The 18155-nt window shown below is 39.5% G+C and overlaps 1 protein-coding gene across 5 annotated transcripts in view; it reads right to left on the bottom strand.

Moving 5' to 3' along the window:
- THRAP3 (thyroid hormone receptor associated protein 3) overlaps positions 1 to 16443 on the bottom strand; it is an 80157-nt gene extending 63714 nt beyond the window's left edge. For 3 of the 5 annotated variants that reach the window (XM_074217542.1, XM_074217541.1, XM_074217546.1), the window contains exons 1-2: positions 16196 to 16344; positions 13800 to 13848 (exon numbers count right to left, since the gene is read on the bottom strand). The gene's annotated coding sequence lies outside the window, so the exon portion shown is untranslated. The other 2 variants (XM_074217543.1, XM_074217547.1) reach the window with 1 other exon arrangement.
- Between the last annotated feature and the right edge of the window lie 1712 nt (positions 16444 to 18155).

Genomic DNA, 18155 nt, shown 5'->3' with positions numbered 1-18155 from the left:
ATAATTAGTTGAAACAACCTTTAAGGGTACAGGTTCAAAGAAGCAAAGTCACAAAGGGGAGGGGTTCATGCAAATGAACATTATCAAGTCTCAAATGCTAGCTTATCCCAAATAAGTTGTTTCCCAAGTTGTTATGATGCATTTCAGGCAAACCTAGATAAGTATGCCCTGTATAGACACCCCCCCCCCCAAAAAAAGGTTGCCACAGCTGCTGAAATTTAAAACAAACTTAATGGCTTGAAATAAAAATGACAATAATGCATAAATGATGATGTCAAAAATAGTCCTTAACCCCTTCTATGAAACTATCAAGAGTCTTCTAACTTTGTTGTGCATAAGTGAAGCTAGAGAAGAAATGGTGAATTCTTAATGAAAGGGTGAGAAGAGGGGCGGCTAGGTGGCGCAGTGGACAGAGCACTGGCCCTGGAGTCAGGAGTCCGAGTTCAAATCTGACCTCAGACACTTAATAATTACCTAGCTGTGTGGCCTTGGGCAAGCCACTTAACCCCATTGCCTTGCAAAACTAAAAAAGCAAAACAAAAAAATCAGTTCATGAAAAAAAGTGAGAAGAGTTCAATCCAGTACAGATTTCAAAGGCAAAAAAAAAAAAAAAAAAAATCACACCATGTGGCTCCCATAATGAAAAAGCCACAGAACTGGGAATCAGAAGGCCTGGGTTTCAGCTCAGCAATATTATATGATAATCTCTGAAGTTTAGATTGTTATTTTAAGAGCCTATGAATTACCAATAGAGGAAACAATTCAACATTCTTAAAAAGTACATGGAAGGGGCGGCTAGGTGGTGCAGTGGATAGAGCACTGGCCTTGGAGTCAGGAGTACCTGAGTTCAAATCCGACCTCAGACACTTAACAATTACCTAGCCCTGTGGCCTTGAGCAAGCCACTTAACCCCATTGCCTTGCAAAAACTAAAAACTGAAAAAAAAAAGGAAAATCATAAGTTTTCTTTTATATAAAATTCTCCTTTTTCCCCCAATTACAAAATACAGTTTATACTTTATAACTGTCTCAAAACTGTTCTCTTTCAAGTCTTTCAGACAAATTAGAATGAACTCCTTGGTTGAGAGAGAGCAAAAGAGAAACTGACAAATTTGTATTTTGTCGGGAAAATTATTTTTATTATTTCAAAGATTTTATTTATTTTGAGTTTTACAATTTTTCCCCTAATCTTACTTCCCACTCCCCAAAGAAGAAAATTTGCCAGTCTTTACGTTGTTTCCATGGTATACACTGATCCAAATTGAATGTGATGAGAGAGAAATCATATCCTTAAGGAATAAACATAAAGTATAAGAGATGGCAAGATCAGACAATAAGGTAACAATTTTTTCCCTCCTAAATCAAAGGTAATAGTCCTTGGTCTTTGTTCAAACTCCACATTTCTTTCTCTGGATACAGATAGTACCCTCCATTGCAGATAGCCCCAAATTGTCCTTGATTGTTGCACTGATGGAATGAGCAAGTCCTTCAAGGCTGATCATCACCCCCATGTTGCTGTTAGGGTGTACAATGCTTTTCTGGCTCTACTCATCTCACTCAGCATCAGTTCATGCAAATCCCTCCAGGCTTCCCTGAATTCCCATCCCTCCTGGTTTCTAATAGAACAATAGCATTCCATGACATACATACATACATATACCAATTTGTTCATCCATTCCCCAACTGAAGGATATTTACTTGATTTCCAATTCTTTACTACCACAAACAGGGCTGCTATGAATACTTTTGTACAAGTGATGCTTTTACCCTTTTTCATCATCTCTTCAGGGTATAGACCCAGTAGTGGTATTGCTGGATCAAATAGTATGCACATTTTTGTTGCCCTTTGGGTGTAGTTTTGTCTGGAAAATTCCTGAGCAAAAAATCTTATCTCTACAAAGTAATACTCGTAATCCAGGTGTGGTATTTTTTCTCTACCAAACTCTTCTGGAATAACCATGGCCTCCAGATAGATTTTACAAACTAAGATCATATGTCTCATAGAGTTATTCTACAGAAAACAAAAGCCTATTAAATGGGGTTGCATGCTCTGAGGAGCATGAGAAAAATAATGATTTCTTTTAAAATTTTTGAGAAACAAAGCAATACAGTTGAGGACAACCCTTCCTCAAGCACTTTTCTTTCAGTAATTCCCTATCAAGCCAGGAGTATCTTTCATTATAACCAATTCAACAATCAGTCTTATTAGAGAAAAGGAACTAGCCATCTAACTGATTTTTCCAGTTTTTTTTTTAGGTTTTTGCAAGGCAAATGGGGTTAAGCGGCTTGCCCAAAGCCACACAGCTAGATTAAGTGTCTGAGGCCGGATTTGAACCCAGGTACTCCTGACTCCAGGGCCGGTGTTTTATCCACTGTACCACCTAGCTGCCCTGATTTTTCCAGTTTTAAATATTTCTCTGAGGCTACAAGTCTACTGTATGGTGAAACTAACAGATTTGTCTTGCTGAAAAGCAGAATATGCTCTGCTGTATCATCCCTGAAAGCCTGGTATGAAACAAAGGAAAAGGAAGGAAAACTGATTAAGTACAAGACCATACAAAACATCTTCCAAGTAAACAAAGAAGCCTCTCAGCAAATAGTTGCTTTCAAATCATGCTCTCTCAAAGTCAAAAACTCCAGACTAGAATCAAGAAACCCCCTTGGCTACTCAAGTTCTTTAAGAAATGGTTGGGGGGGGGGGGCACGCAGCTAGGTGGGGAAGCGGATAGAGCACCGGCCCTGAAGTCAGGAGTACCTGGGTTCAAATCCGGCCTCAGACACTTAATAATTACCTAGCTGTGTGGCTTTGGGCAAGCCGCTTAACCTCATTTGCCTTGCAAAAAACCTTAAAAAAAAATGGTTACCGACTACCTCCCAAATCATAAATTCTCATATGACTGAGACTATTCCAAATAGCCTCTCTACCAATAAGCAGAACACTTCCTTAGGTCAACCCCAACTACTTAACAATACTTTCACCACAGTTCTTACAGCTCCCATCAATGTTCAAAAATGCCATTAAACCCACAAGAACAAAACTGGAACTCTTATGGGGCTTTATAAAAGACCATCTTGCTAGTTTCTCAAATAGTGAGGAAAAGTGGAAAAATTATAGTTCACATTTAATCAACATTTTAAAAATTTGCAAAGAGCATCAGACACACTGTCATTTGCTACTGTCATCCCCATTTTACAACTGAGAAAACAAAGACTCAGAAAAACTAAATGACTTTCCCAGGGTCATACAAGTGTGTAAGAGGCAGGTTTAAAAGTCAGGTCTTCCTGACTTCAAGTATAACCTTCTACCTCATTACATTAAAGCCACCATAAACAGATTAAATAGTATAGACTAAAACTGGAGGTTACTCAAAAGCAAAGCAAGTCATTTCAATGTGAATATAAATCCTTCATGATCTGACATTCTCCTATAATCATACTCAATGGCATATTGTGGGAGGACATATAAGAGTCACACAGGGTAAGCTGTTATCTCTGCCAAGCTCCTAGAAATGAAGTTGTCTACATTCATTGCCTTTACTTCATCCCTTTCACTCACTCCTCAATCCTTTACAATCTGGCACTTGACCTCAATACTACAATGGAATTTTATTCTTCAAAAATGCCAATAATCTCCTAATTATGAAATCTGCAACGATAGGGTAAGAAGATCCATATGTACAAAAATGTTTGGCAACTCTTTTTTTGTGGTAGTCAAGACCTGGAAATTAAGGGGGGGTATCCTTCAATTGTAAAATAGCTAACAAATTATGCTACAAGAATGTAATGGGGGGGGGGGCTGCTACATGGCGTAGAGGATAAAGCACCAGCCCTGGAGTCAGGAGTACCTGGGTTCAAATCTGGTCTCAGACACTTAATAATTACCTAGCTGTGTGGCCCTGGGCAAGCCACTTAACCCCATTTGCCTTACCAAAAAAAAAAAAAAAGAATGTAATTGGGGGGGGGGGGGTAGGTAGAAGATGCAATGGAGTCAAGAGGACCTGAATTCAAATCCCATCTCAAGACACTTAATGTCTGTCCTTCATTCTCAAAGAAGACCATAACATGGCGGGGTGTGTGTGTGTGTGTGTGTGTGTGTGTGTGTGATGCCATAAGAAGTGCATGAATTGGATTTGAGTGAGGGAGTGTTGTGTTAAGTCACCAGTCTCACTTTTTCCTCCAAAGTCACCTGGGTCCAGTGATCAGATATGGATCAGGGTGACTGGATATGGCACTGGATGCAAGGCAATCAGGGTTAAGTGACTTGCCCAAGATCACACAGCTAGTTAGTGGTCAGTTGACTGAGGTCAAGTTCGAGCTCTGGTCCTCCTGACTCCAAGGCCAGTGCTCTATCCACCATGCCACTTAGCTGCAGTTGTGTGACCTTGGGCAAGTCACTTAACCACCTTGCCTTGCAAAAAAACCCCAAACCAAAACAATAATGCAATGGAATACTATTGTGATATAAGCACAGATGAATGGGTGTGCTCTAGAGAAATCTGAAAAGACAACTATTTTAATAACAAAACTGGAGAATAATTTACACAATAAAAAACTGCAAGAACAAACACTTTTGAGAACCATAATCCTAACTCATTCATTCTCTGTAAACTCATCAACTTCCATGTGTTTAATTATCTCTATGGAAATGACTCCCAAATCCACAAATCCAGTTTCAGTCAAAGTTCCCTTCCGGTTAGTTTCAATCCCAACTAATTGTCTATTGCAAACTAGATGCCTCTGTGACATCCTGAACCCAGTAAGTCTACAACTGAACTCCTATCTTTTCATTTAAACCTTCCCTTCTTCCAATATTCCCATTTCTGTTAAAGGTACTTCCATACTTTCACTGTCTCAAGTCACAATCTTAGTCTCATCCTCCACTTTACATTTTGCTTCAACCCACAAAAATCCAATTGTTTGATAAATCTTATCATTTCTATCTTTCCAACATCTCCCCTTCTCCACTCACATGGCTAGTAACCTTAGTTCAAGCTTCGATCAATTCTCAACTAGACTCAGAGGGCAAGCAATATATCAATTATACATGTGAAATCATGCAAAATATATTTCCACATTAGCCATTAAAAAAACAAGAAAAATAAAGTGAGAAAATTATACTTCAGTTTATAGGCATCAATTTTCTCATTACGAGTCTTTGGAACTGTTTTAGATCATCGTATTAATCAGAATAATCAAGACTTTCTCAGTATTTTTACTTTTTTTTCCTAAAGCAGGACACCTATCTCCCAGGAAACTCCATCTTCTGTCTCCATGATTTTGCAATGTGTACCCCAGTCCCAGTTCTAGACCCAGAACACTCCCTTTCTCACCCCCACTTATTTCCCTGGATTCTTTTAAAAATCAGCTCAAATGCCTCATTTCCACAATTTGAGTCTTTCCTAAGCTTCAGACAAATCTCCTTTCCTTCACACTGCCATTTCCTTTCTCTATATTTACTTTGAAAGTGTCTTATAAAAAGCTAGATGAGTAGGTGCTTTCTCCCGTTTTTAAATATAAACTTCTTGAAGTAATTTTATAAGTATTTTTGACTGAGAAGGGACTCTTCCTATCTTAGACTTGGGAATAATAAAGACCTGCATTCTAACTGGGACTCAGTCACAACATCTCTGGGATCCCATTTCCTCATTGGAGGACCATTCCAACTCTTGAGATTCAATGATTTTACCAATAAGATAACAAAACCATACTATAATCTTTGTGGACAAGATAAAGAAATGCAAGACATAGGAAAATACAAATAAGTGAATAGGTAAATCTATAAAGATGATTCACCACAATCAATAAGTCTTTTGTGCTATGTGACCTTGGGCAACTCAATTAACTCCACTGCCTTACCAAAAAAATATCTTCTATGGAGTGTTACAGGGTTCTTTCCTGGACCCTGTCCAATTCAACACTAAAAATGTTTTCCCCTAGTTTTTTGAAATATATATACTTCCTCTACTTACAAGGCCATTCCTTGTAAAAAGAAATAAAAGCAGAAGAGGGAAGCAATTCTGCAAAACCACTATATAGACTAAATCTTACATTCAATGCAACGATCCAACAGTCCCTCGCCTCTTCATATAAGGAAATATTTTTTCCTCTTCATTCCTATTACACAGCTGTAATGATTTTATTGTTTTTTACTTATTCTGTTCAATTCATTTTGGATTAGCTTGCTTATATAAGTCTTCTACAATACATGGTATTCATCACTTCTGAGTAGAACAGTAATATTCCATTTTATTGATGTGTCACAATTTATGTATCGATCAATGGGCATCTACTTTATTTCCAGGTCATTGCTACTACCAAAATAAAAAGTGCTATAAATATTTTTATGCATATGAGACCTTTCTTTCAATTTTTACCTCTTTGGAAGTTCTGGATTTCATGGAGGTCTCTGCGCCTAAAGGTATGGATAGTTTAGCCACTTTATTGGCTTAATTCCAAATTAATTTCCATTCCAAGAATGCTTGAATGAATCACAGTTCCATCAAGTGTATTCATGTACCTATCCACAAGCACTCTCAGCAAAGACGATTCCTATCTTTTGGGTGTGGGATTAAAAACTTTAGTATTTTGATTTGCATGTCTTTTTTATTAGTGGCCAAGAACAATCTTTCATATGATGGTTTATGGCTTACAATTCTTTTTCAGAGAACTGTCTGAGCATTTATTCAGTGAGGTATACAGTCAACACTATCTTGGATATATTACCCTGGATGAAGGCAGATGGCATGCATATTAATTTTGCAAATAACACAAAGGTTATTTTTTTAGATTACAGAATCAGTTCCAAAATAACACACGGGAATGGTGAATCAAACTGAAGATTAAGACTTGCTAATGTCAAATCTCACCCTTTAAAAAAAAAAGGCAAATAGAAAATGAAGGAGATCTGTCTGAAGAACCATAAGAAGACATTTTCATCTCATCCATATCAGAAGATGGGTCTACAAGTGTTGTACATTGCACATTTTCAGAGTATTATTTTTTTAGGTTTTTGCAAGGCAAAAGGGGGGTTAAGTGGCTTGCCCAAGGCCACACAGCTAGGTAATTAATTACAAGTGTCTGAGGCCAGATTTGAACTCAGTTACTCCTGACTTCTGGGGCAGTGCTCTATCCACTGCCCCACCTAGCCACCCCTTTCCAAAGTTTTTGATGTACCACTCAGTTATACTGATTTTTTTCTCTTTTTCTATCTTTTTTTTTCAAGTTTTTGCAAGGCAAATGGGGTTAAATGGCTTGCCCAAGGCCACAGAGCTAGGTAATTATTAAGTGACTGAAGCCACATTTGAATTCAGGTCCTCCTGACTTCAGGGCCAGTGCTCTATCCACTGCAACACCTAACCGCCCCTTTTCTATCTTTTAAAAATGCTTTGTCATATGGAATAGCTTTCTGGGAAGAGGGGCGGTATGCTGGAGAAAATCATAGTGACATAAAAAAAGACATTAGCAAAAGTTTATTTAAAAATTGTTTTAGAAAAAGAAACAATACTATTATGGTTTTTTTAGTCACCAGTAAAATCAATGAGGCAACAGCATGATTCCAAAGCCAAAAAAAAAAAAAGTAACGTTAGACTGCATTAAAAGAAGTACAATATTCAGAATAAGGAAAGGGATGGCTCTATTATTTGCCTAAAACAATGTATTCAATTTTGAGCTCTACATTTTAAGAGATACTGAAAAACTGATTGAAATCCGGAACAGAAATGGAAAGATCCTTCTTAGGGAAGAGAAGGCTCAGAAAGACATGGTGGTCATTTAAACCATCTAAAAAGTTATAGAATACAAGACACAGTAGATTTATTTGTACTTCCAGGGAACAGAACTAACACCAAAGAGGTGGGAAGGGCATGGTGAATTTTAACTCTGCATAATAAGAACTTTATTAAAGAAACAGATATTTATTGGTCAAAGAATATGCAAAGGCAATTTACAGATGAGGAGATCAAAGTAATCCACAGTTATATGAAAAATTGCTCTAAATCATTACTTATTAGAGAAATGCAAATTAAAGCTTCTCTGAGGTACCACCTCACACCTCTCAGACTAGTCAATATGACCAGAAAGGATAATGATCATTGTTGGAAGGGTTGTGGGAAATCTAGGACACTATTATATTGTTGGTGAAGCTGTGAACTCATCCAAACTTTCTGGAGAGAAATTTAGAACTACGCCCAAAGGGCAGCAAAAATGTGCATACCCTTTGATCCAGTAATATCACTACTGGGTCTATACCCTGAAGAGATGATGAAAAAGGGTAAAAATGTCACCTGTACAAAATATTCATAGCAGCCCTTGTGGTGGCAAAGAACTGGAAATTAAGTAAATGTCCTTCAATTGGGAAATGGCTTAGCAAACTGTGGTATATGTATGTCATGGAACACTATTGTTCTATTAGAGAAACGGGGGGGGGGGGGGGATTCAGGGAAGCTTGGAGGGATTTGCATGAACTGATGCTGAGTGAGATGAGCAGAACCAGAAAAACACTGTACACCCTAACAGCAACATGGGAGTAATGATCAACCTTGATGGACTTGCTCATTCTATCAGTGCAACAGTCAGGGACAATTTGGGGCTATCTGCAATGGAGAATACCATCTGTATCCAGAGAAAGAAATGTGGAGTTTGAACAAAGACCAAGGACTATTACCTTTAATTTAGGAGGGAAAAAATTGTTATCTTATTGTCTGATCTTGCCATCTCTTATACTTTATGTTTATCTCTTAAGGATATGATTTCTCTCTCATCACATTCAATTTGGATCAGTGTATACCATGGAAACAACGTAAAGACTGGCAAATTGCATTCTGTGGGGGATGGGGGAGGGAAGCAAGCAAGAATAGGGGTAAAATTGTAAAACTCAAAATAAATAAAATCTTTCTTTAAAAAAAAAAAAGATCCCAAGTTAAGAAACCCTATCATAGAGGAAATTCCTACATCATTCACTCAATGAATACCTTTTCTAGCAAACATGAATGACCATATCACTGCCCTATATAATAAATTCCAGTAGCTCCCTACTACTTCTAGAGTCAAAGAAATTCTCTGCTTGACACTTAATGCATCTCAATTGTGCCATCCCCAATCCACCCATCCTTTTCCAATATGGTTCCAACGCACTTCAAGCATTATCCTATGAGACTTACTTCTATTGGGGTCCTACTGCTCCTCAGATGACATGCCCCCTTCTCCCTCCTCACCTCCACCTCTAAGCAGCCTTAGTTTCCTTCAAAGCTCAGCTAACCTCTGCTTGGTGAGGCCTTTTCTGATGGCCTTAGCTGATGGGATTCCCCCCCCACTAGAACTGTTGTACTTGTGTATGTAGGGTACAAATATAGAGGTGTACACATTGTCTCTCCTACTATATAGGGTATAGCTTTTTTCTTTGCTTTGGAATCCTGTTCCTCGAAGTTCTTGGCACATAATTAAGAGCTTACACCTACTGATTGAAGGCTAGATGACCTCTAAGATGGTATGAGTCTATAACCTGAAATACAATCAGCATAGCAAGAGTATGCATAGGCATGTGTGCATGCATGTGTGTGTGCCTGTGACTGTGTTGGATGCCTGTTGTCCTTCATTCTCAAAAAGGATCAAAAGGACATCACTATGTTGGTGCTCAATATGCAGTGTGTCCAACTGTGGCTGATTACAACAAGAAGCTCGGAAGGTTCTACCCCAGAGGCCAGACACAAATAGCTCATGTGAACATCTGGAGTGGAGATGTCTCTAAATTCACACATTTCATGTTTCTTTTGAGCTACTGAAATTCTGCTTTGCTCATAAAGCCCACTACCTTCCTTGATGAGGATATACCAAGCTGGGCAGCAATTCCTGATGCTGTGCTTAAGTATCCCCAGGTCAAGGAGGCCAAGTTCAAGTTAGCCCAAATGACTTAGCCCACAGTCTCCAAGGCCCTACAGGCACAACAACAGCGCTAAAGGAGCAAAAGAAATACTCTAGAGGTCATAATAACATAGGCAAATGCAGAAGAATACAATTTCATTCCACAAATGTTTCCTGAGCACAGGTCTGTCAAGGACAGCCAGAAGAAAGGACGAAACAACTATGATGCAAGCTAAAATCTAAACCCAATGAAAAGAGAGCCAGGCAAGAGTGGGGCTGTGTCCAGAGTGCCTAGGCATAACCACCAGTATTAGCCCTTTGGGTGTCATTTTTTTGATCTCCACAACAAATCTATTAAATGCTTCTACTGGCCTCATTTTACAGTTGAGGAAAATGAAGCTATGAAGGGTTAAATGACTTGCCCAGAGTCACATATCTAGTAAGACTGAGACAGGATTCACACCCAGGTCTTCCTGACTCCAAGGCTACTTGTTTTACCACAGTGTGGCCAAACTGAATAGAAACTGGGGCCCCAAGTTACATATCAGGGTCCCCATAGAGTGCATAATGCAGTTTTGAAATATTATCTGTCTTATTGTAAAAATTTTATTAAATATTTTTCAATTATATTTTAATCTGGTTAAGACTTCTATAAGCTGGGGCAGCTAGGTGGCACAGTGTGGATAGAGCACCAGCCCTGGAGTTAGGACTTGAGTTCAAATCCAGCCTCCAACATTTAATAATTACCTAGCTGTTTGACCTTGGGCAAGTCACTTAACCCCACTGCCTTGCAAAAACAAAAAAAAAGTGCTACAGGCTGTATATCCTTTGACACCTCTTACCAACCTAGCTACATCAAAAGTATGCCAAGTCAGGGCAGCTAGGTAGCACAGTGGAAAAGAGCACAGGCCCTGAAGTCAGGAGGACCTAAGTTCAAATTTGGCCTCAGACACTTAATAATTGCCTAGCTGGGTGACCTTGGTCAAGTCACTCAACCCCATTACCTTAAATTTAAAAAAAAAGTATGCTAAGTCATTACTAAAAATGTCAAATAATACAGGACAAAAGACAAACACTGGGGAACTCCATTGAAAACCACCTTCCAAAATGAAAACATGCTAATAACCCTTTGATTTGGCTATTCAATAATCTCCAAATAAAACTAAACAGGGAATTGTCTAGTACACTCTCTCCATCTTGTCCACAAGAAAGGCATAAGAAACATTATCAAATAATCTTCTAAAGTCTCATTAATCAGATCTACAGTATTCCCCTAAACTACCAGTTTAATAACCCTACCAGAATAGAAAATAATGAAGCCATGGTGTCTCTTTGGGATGACTGCTTCTTTTTTGAGAAAAGTTCGTTATTCCTTTAATAATATATCCCAGAATCAATATAAAACAAACATACTGTCTTTAAATTGCAGACCACATTCTTTTCCCCCTTTCTTGAAACTCAAAATATTTGCCATTCTCCAATCCAGAGAATCTAATCTAATTCTCTAATTACTGCTTTCAAAAAGTGACCCAAAGATGCAGTTGCTTCTGGACCATGTGATATGAACTCAACAAAAGTTGCTTGGTGCTCTTCTATTTCCTTACTTAGCTTGAAAATCAATTTACTGTTAAGTTATATTTGTGGTACCTTTTGAATCTTAAGGACCATGACTCAGTAGAATAAAAAAGACAACACATTTTCTATGGTCTGAAAGTCTGTTTCTCTGTGTATGATACATGTGTAGAAATGTTCTCATTTTTCTAATATAGCTTGATGCTATAGTTAATAAAATTCCTTTAAAAACCATTACTAGGGGCAGCTAGGTGGCACAGCGGATAGAACACCGGCCCTGGAGTCAGGAGGGCCTGAGTTCAAATCCGGCCTTAGACACTCACTAATTATCTAGCTGTGTGACTTTGAACAAGTCACGTAACCCCACTGCCTTGCAAAACCTAAAAAAAAACTAAAAAAAACCCCAAAACACTACTGCATTTATAGCTCTTTTTGTCATCATGGACCTCCTCAATGAAAGGATACTAACAGTAAAACCACAGTCATGTAAGGAGTTATTAACCATTTCAAAGGTAAAAGGACATTCATACACAAAAAAGGATGTGAACTTTTATTGTAGGGTATTCTTCAAAGAACTTTATGTTAAAAGAACTCCACATTTTGAGAAACTCCATTTTTCTAGAGCATACTAGAATAACCGATTCCTGTACATTGAGAAATCCACACAGGAAGCCCAGGGAGGTAGACCAGCTTTTTTCCTGCAAACTACCAGGCTGAGATTTACCTCAAATTTCCAAAAAAGTGAAAATAAATGCTCATAGGAAAACTAAATTATGAACACCAAAAAGACCAAAATACAAGTCTTGAAGGCAAAGAAATGATAGCTCAAAGAACTCCAAAAGATGCAAACTCAAAAATTTGAAAGTAACTTTACTACATAGCTCTATACAAAGTCAAATGTCTTAAAATCAGACATTCAGAGATTTTTCTTTGTTCTGCTAACTCCAGAAACTGACTATAACTGATCTCAAAGCAACAAAGGAAAAACACTATATAGAAAGGGAGTAAGGGCATTGGTTTTATCAGAACACTCTACTGGTCCTTATATCCTTTCAGTTTGGAGATAAACCAGCTAACAATTAAATGTAAACTCTTTCCCTTCTCAGCTCTGCCGCCCTTCAGAATTCCAAAAAGTATGTTTTCTAGAACAAAAATGAAAGATAAAAAAAGGCCAGAATTTTGATGGTGGAATGATTCATTTGACTTGGAGGTGCTGTATCCCTCTAAGCTTGCATATCTGAGAGAGTTATTGCTCTTTCAAGGATCTGACATGGGAATGTACACACACATCTCAGAAGAAAACATCAAACTCTGACACAATGTAGCACTTGGAGATTTGATTTAAAAGGTATTAATATGACTTTAGTATCACTTTTTTTAAATTAAAAGAATTTTACTAATCTCACAAATATGCTATGAAATATGCTATGACTAGAAAATAAATTTAACAGGAAGAAAAAGGACATTTAGCAAAGTCTCTCATTTCACACGTTTTTCAACTACTAAACACATCGAAGAAATATTTCTTGGACAGTAAGAAAACAGAAGATGATGAAAGGCAAAATACATGGAAAAGAATCCTGGACTTGGAAATCAGACAAGCTATGTTCAAGTCTTAGTCTTTTACTTAATCAGTTAGTCATCTCATTCCCAGAGTTTCCCTTCTAGGGACTGAGATTCATAATACTCACACTATCTACCCCAAACAGTTATTCTAAGGAAAATTGTGAACTGTAATATGTTTACTTTTATTATCACTTTATGATATACTATATATTACAGACAGTTTCTCCCTAAGAAATCACAATTTTCTCTGAAAGACTGGAAAATTAATGTTTGAAAAGAGAATGCAATTCTGCCATTTACTCTACTGGTTAAATAATGGGTAAATACTCTTTAAAGGTTGCAAACTTGCTGTGTAGATTTCTAGGTCTCAAGAATGTCTAAGAATTGAAAATACTAGGCTAAGTTGAATAAATCCTTTGAAGAACTATATTAACAAATTTTAACATTAACAAATTTTTCGCTTGATTTGGACAAAAGGCAATCACAACTGGGCAGCCTTCTAGTACAATTAAAGATGGAGTTCAATTCTAAGGAAGTCTCTCTCTCTCTCTCTCTCTCTCTCTCTCTTCCCCCGTTCCCTTCCTCCTTCCTCCATATGTACACAGACTATCATACCCAACCGATCCAATATAAATTCTCCAAATTGAAAAAAGTTCTTAACATACTTCCTTCAAAACAAAGAAGTTAACTCTCCAACCTATAGGAATCCCACATATTTGTAGACAAGTAAGACTGTCTGGTAGGATAAGTGGATATATATTATAAGAAAGGGATAATTTTTAACTGCTGTTATTTGTACTATACCTGTTTAAAAGACAGAAGATGTCAGTCTCCAAAGCTGTAGATCTTGTCACTGAGAAATAAGAAAAAAATTTCTTTAGACAACAGAAATAAAAATATTCAGTAGTCTCTTATACTGATATCACATCCCTTTTCAGGTGATGACAATGAGGCTTCATTCAGATAATAAATGAAAAGAGAATCAAGTAAAGTAGAACATTATTCAAATCTTCTTTCGTGGCAGAGAACTTGTTCACTTTCATTTATTTACCCCACTGAGGAGATCTAGCTCTGATGGCAGCCATTTTTGCTCGAGTAGAATTCCAAATTATGCTGCTTTCTAGGCAACAGCATAACTAAGGTGCTTTGGCCAAAGATGGAAAAGCAAGCTCAATCAAAAGAATTAAGAAACTATGGAATGCTGAATGCCTTTACAATCTAACTCCATGGAAATCTATTTTGTTGGCACTAGAAACCTAGCTTTGATCTTGACAGACCTTTACACATTCTCAACAGAATTTCTTTGGTTCAATTAGCAATGTTCCCTCTATAGAGCTGGCACTAAACTCTCATTGGTTATCAACTTTCAGGCACCAGTAATGGTTTTTTCAACCTATACCATCATCACTTCCAAGAAATGGGGAAAAAAAAAGTAACTAGAGAAAAGAAGATGCTGATTTGCTAGTTACAAAACTGTATGGGTCTGAACACCATATTCTTGCACAAGAATTAAAGACTGGGTTGATAGCAGACAAGTTTCAGATTTATAAACATCAATCATTCAACACCTGAAGCCTAAAGATTAGAAAATAAGTATATTGGCATAGTGGATAAAGCACCGGTCCTGAAGTCAGGAGTACCTGGGTTCAAATCCATTCTCAGACACTTAATAATTACCTAGCTGTGTGACCTTGGGCAAGCCACTTAACCCTGTTTGCCTTGCAAAACCCTAAAAAAAAATTATATATACACACACACACACACACACACACATATATATCTTATACTTTATGCTTCTTCCTTAAGGATATGATTTCTCTCTCATCACACTCAATTTGGATCAATGTACAGCATGGAAACAATGTAGAGACTGATAAATTGCTTTCTGTGGGGGTGGGGGAGGGAAGTAAGATTGGGAAAAATTGTAAAACTCAAAATAAATAAAATCTTAAATTAAAAAAAAAGAAGATAATGGGAAAGCTATAAGCAAGATGCCTTCTTGCCTGAAAAAAATAACTGGGTCTTTGGGCCACCTGGTCACCTTCAAATGGTTTTCCAAAAGCTATGATTCTGATAAACATGAAAAAGGTAGAAGTGTTATGAAATTCATCAGCTAGAATCTTCCTAAGCCAATGCACCACGTTAAAAACAAAAAAACACTCCTCCTTGGAACGGATTTGCAGAATTTAAACAACCTGTAAGTTCATGGGGAGCAGAATTTCTTAGATCCAGGTGATATTGCGGGGCGGGGGAGGAGGGAGTTTACAATAAGAAAAAAATTTTCCAGTCAAGAGAAGAATATAGGTGAATTTTAAGGTGAAGGGCCCCAGAAAAAATTTTTAAGATTCTACAATTTCGTCAATGCAACTGGGAGAGGCAGACAAAATGAAAAAATTAAGATTAGGAAAGACGATAAGGTCCAAGGAAGGAAAACTGCCCTAAACCCTGGGTAAGGAGAGGGAGCTAAGAGTTCAATTGAAAATACCTATAGTAAGAGGCCCCTTTCTGAACCATCACTCACTCCTCCAAACCCTCCCAACCTAGTTACTTTGTCTTACTTTGTACCGACTTTTATATATGTACATCCTGTTCCCTCTCCCCCATTAGAATATAAGCTTTAGTTTTCCTTTTTTGTAAGCAAGGAAGGGTTTAACTGCCAGATTTAAATTATTAATAATGCCTGTTGATCGAAGGGTAAACAGCACAGACCACTGAGAAAAGAGAGAGAACAACAGTTTAGCCCAAGGAGCAAAGGAAGCAGCTGAGGAGGCAAAAGGAGAAGCCCGGACCCTACAAGGGGAAAGAGAAGCGACCTAGCAAAGAGCCCAAATCGTACGTGGCGGGGGAGGACCCCAAGCAGGGAAGGGAAGGAAAACAGGGCAGACTCCCGCCTGGGGGAGGGGGGAAGAAACACAGCGCGCACCCTGGGAGGAGAGAAGCAATCTAGACTAGTCCGAAGGGAGAGAAGCAACGCGGACACCGGGCGCGGGAGAGGGGTGATGGGCAGTTCTCCGAGTCTCGAGCCGGAGCCCAAGCCGCGGGTGCTACGGGCCTAGGGAGTCGGAGGCCAAGAAGCCCGGCTCGGGGCGCCGGATCCGTCCCAGCTGAGGAGGAAGGGCTGGGGGGGCCGTTAGGCCGCCAAGGCCCCGCGGGCTTCCGGAAGCCGCCGACAGGGCTCTCCCACCAAGTTTCGGACTCACCGGAGCCCCCGGGGTGGATTGCAACTACGAGCCTCTCAACGGCAGAACCGGACCGGGCCGGAGCTCGCCTCTGCCACAGCCTCGGCCGCGGCCCAGCGCACTCTCTCTCTCTCTCCCTCTCTCTCTCTCCCCGCCCGCCTGTCCGACCGTAGTACCTCCGTCTCGCCGTCCCGCGTCCCCGCTCTCCGACGGCGGCGGACGACGTCGCCCCGCGGCCTTCTGGGACACGTAGTCGGGGAGCGGCCGCCTGCTCAGCAGCCGAGGTGACCCGGAGGACTATCTTTCCCACAAGGCCGCGCGACGGCGCAATCCGGGCGCTTGCCTTCACGCAGTGCGCAGGCGTCAGTCACGTGTCTTCTTTGCTTCCCCCCCTCTTCCCCTCCCCCTCTCTTTCCCCGTGGTTAGCCCTGCTTGAACTGGGGAGAAGAGAGAGGATACGAGTGGGAAATGGAGAGGGATAGTCTCTGGAAACAATTTTTATATATTATATATATAAAATATATAATATATATCTCTCTTCCTCTCTCTGGAAACAATAGCATATACATATATAATATATAATTATATATTTATATATATATGTATAATATCCAGTATCTCTCTTTTTCTCTCTTCCTTCCCCCCTTCTTCCCTCTCTCCCCACCTCCATCTCCGCCATCCGGTCCCCTGGCTGCACAAATCCTTCCGTGGGCCCGGGGGCTGCGCCTTAGGCTGGACACTATCACACTAAACACCAGACCTGGGAGACTGCATGGCGGGGAGGGGAGAGGAGGGCTGCCCTGCCTTCTCCCAGAGCCCCATTTCACACTGGTGACCTTATCTGACCCAGTCAGAGGAAATTCGAAATCCATACTTAGCAAGTCACTTTTCTTCCTTGGATCTGTTTTCTTACTTGTAAAAGAGTAGTTTAGACTCTATGGTCCCCAAATTCCCATTGAGTTTTGGGTGGGAGAGGAAGTAGTAGTAAGTGCAGTAGTTAGGGTTGGGGGAGACACCAGAGACCCCTATTCTGGTCTTAGTCATACTGCTGACTCACAGGGAAACAGGCCGGTCCATTAACCTCTGTGACCTCAGGTACCTCATCTGTAAAATGAAGGAATTCTCTCAAAATAGTCTCTAAGGTTCATTCCAAAATTCTGGATTTTGTACCTGATACACTTACATAAAGAGAAGTAATAGGAAAATATGGCCCCTCTCTCCTTTTTCTGTACTTTTCTCAAGATAAACCCACCATCTGCAGTCACATCACCATACAAATTGTCTCAACATCTCAACTCACCCTTAGTGGCCTCTCCACTCTTATTAGAGGGCTAGAGTGTGAAGCATTAAACTCTTTAAAGCCTTCCTTTGTAGGAGGTTAAAACTTTCCTGATAATTCCATTGTGCTTTAATAACTCTTCAATCCCTGGAACTCCATTTTCCCTTCTCCCACTTTTCTGCTTTTTTTGTAGGTTCTCTCTCTCTCCATTAAATTGTAAACTCCTGGGCAGCTAGGTGGCACAGTGGATAGAACACCAGCCTGGAGTCAGGAGGACCTGAGCTCAAATTCAACCTCAGATACTTAATAATTACCTAGCTGTGTGGGCTTGGGCGAGCCACTTAACCCCATTTACTTTGCAAAACACCTAAATAATAATAATAATAATAAATTATAGACACCTTGTTGGCAAGGACTGCCCCTCTTCTCTTATTTGTGTACCCAGAACTTAACAAAGTGTTTGACATATATTGCTGTTCCCTCATGTCCAATTCTGTGTAACCTCATTTGGTGTTTTCTTGGCAGGGATGCTGGAGTAGTTTGCCATTTCTTTCTCCAGCTCATTTTACAGATGAGGAAACTGAGGCAAGCAGGATTAAGTGACTTGCCTAGGGTCACACAGCTAGTGTCTGTGACCAAGTTTGAACTCACATCTTCCTGATTCCAGTCCCAAGTGGGCCACCTATTGCCCTCCCTGGTACA

This window comes from Macrotis lagotis, chromosome 1, assembly GCF_037893015.1.
Source record: "Macrotis lagotis isolate mMagLag1 chromosome 1, bilby.v1.9.chrom.fasta, whole genome shotgun sequence".
In the NCBI taxonomy this organism is placed as follows: domain Eukaryota; kingdom Metazoa; phylum Chordata; class Mammalia; order Peramelemorphia; family Peramelidae; genus Macrotis; species Macrotis lagotis.
This window is presented reverse-complemented; position numbering and strand designations above follow the sequence as displayed.